The sequence below is a fragment of the Oreochromis niloticus genome, linkage group LG3 (genome assembly GCF_001858045.2).
Source record: "Oreochromis niloticus isolate F11D_XX linkage group LG3, O_niloticus_UMD_NMBU, whole genome shotgun sequence".
NCBI classification, from domain to species: Eukaryota; Metazoa; Chordata; class Actinopteri; order Cichliformes; family Cichlidae; genus Oreochromis; species Oreochromis niloticus.
In genome coordinates, this window is record NC_031967.2 from 26,953,688 (window position 1) to 26,955,776 (window position 2,089).

Genomic DNA, 2,089 nt, shown 5'->3' on the forward strand with positions numbered 1-2,089 from the left:
GTCTGACTGCCATTTGGTGGTGGGAACATATTCTTTGGTGCGTTTATGTGTTATGTTGAATAGGTTTGTGATCCATAAAAAACCAAAATGACTAGCTTAAGGAGACTCACGAGGTCTATAAGTATGATATTTGTGTTTGAGGGGTTGTTGCTTGATCTACATAGTGCTTTGATCCATTGTGATCCTAATTCATGAAGTTGTGACTAAAGGACAAGAATGACCATGAAACACATCAAATGTCAACAACAAGACAAAACAAAAAACAAAAAAACCTACTGAAAACAGAATTTATTAGGTTTGGGGTTTTTTTTAACTTAATTTAATTAGTTTTTTTTCTGATATTGTCAAATCTCTATTTTTACTTAATTGTAAATGATCTGATAATGATAGTACTACATGAAATGTGCACAGTATATTGGCGATGTGATTGAAAATGATCAAAGATAACTTATTAAGCAATAAAAGCATTAATTTCTGATAAATGTTCCCATTGTCCTTTCTTTTTTTTCAAACCTGTAATTTTCCCACATCTTAGTTTTGCTGTTGTGCTACACTTGCATGTTGTGATCAACAAGAGACACTGACCAAGACAAGGCTTTGATTAATGAGATGCCATTACCAGCAGTAACAGGGATTATGTGAACAAAGGACATTTAGATGGGCTAAAAATACTGCCAGAGTGTAGCCAACAAAGTGCAACAGCTGTATTTTCCTGGAACTTTGCCAGTGCCAAAACATGACCTGTTGTCATTGTAAATTTTTGAGTTTACTATCGCTTAAAGAGTGGAAGACTTATGACTTCCAAGGACTGTCAAAAATAAAATATTCAGAATTCTAACACTTCTAACACAGGAAGAATCCTCCGGCAGAACCAGGCTCAGGGAGGGGTGACCATCCACTGTGAAAAGTTGGGGGTGAGTGGAGGAAGATATGACAAAAGGCAAGCTTTGGAGAAGAGACAGATTAAAAATAACTAATGAGTAAATGCAGAGAAGTATATAAACAGTAAGTGAAAAGGGTGAGTGAAGAAGAAACACTCATGGGAATCCCCCAGTAGCCTAAGCGTAGCACAACAAAACTAATTAGGTTCACCTGATACAGCCCTAACTATATGCTTTATCCAAAAGAAAAGTTTTAAGCCTGATCTTAAAAGTAGAGATAGTGTCTCCTGAATCCAAACTGGACAGTGGTTCCATAGAGAAGACGGGCCTGAAAACTGGAGGCTCTGCCTCCCATTCTACAGGGTGGGCCATTTATATGGATACACCGTAATAACATGGGAATGGTTGATGATATTAAAGTCCTGTTTGTAGCACATTAGTATATGTGAGGGGGAAAACTCCTCAAGATAGGTGGTGACCATGGTGGCCATTTAGAAGTCGGCCATCTTGGATACAACTTTTGTTTTTTCAATAGGAAGAGGGCCATGTGACACATCAAACTTATTGGTATTGTCACAAGAAAAACAATGGTGTGCTTGGTTTCAACGTAACTTTATTCTTTTATGAGTTATTTACAAGTTTCTGACCACTTATAAAATGTGTTCAATGTGCTGCCCATTGTGTTGGATTGTCAATGCAACCCTCTTCTCCCACTCTTCACACACTGATAGCAACACCGCAGGAGAAATGTCAGCACAGGCATCCAGTATCCGTAGTTTCAGGTGCTGCACATCTCGTATCTTCACACCATAGACAATTGCCTTCAGATGACCCCAAAGATAAAAGTCTAAGGGGGTCAGATCGGGAGACCTTGGGGGCCATTCAACTGGCCTACAACGACCAATCCACTTTCCAGGAAACTGTTCATCTAGGAATGCTCGGACCTGGCACCCATAATGTGGTGGTGCACCATCTTGCTGGACAAACTCAGGGAACGTGCCAGCTTCAGTGCATAAAGAGGGAAACACATCATCATGTAGCAATTTCAAATATCCAGTGGCCTTGAGGTTTCCATTGATGAAGAATGGACCCACTATCGTTGTACCCCATATACCACACCAAACCATCACTTTTGTTGTGCCAACAGTCTTGGAGGGATCCATCCAATGTGGGTTAGTGTCAGACCAGGATGTTCGACTAATGCCACT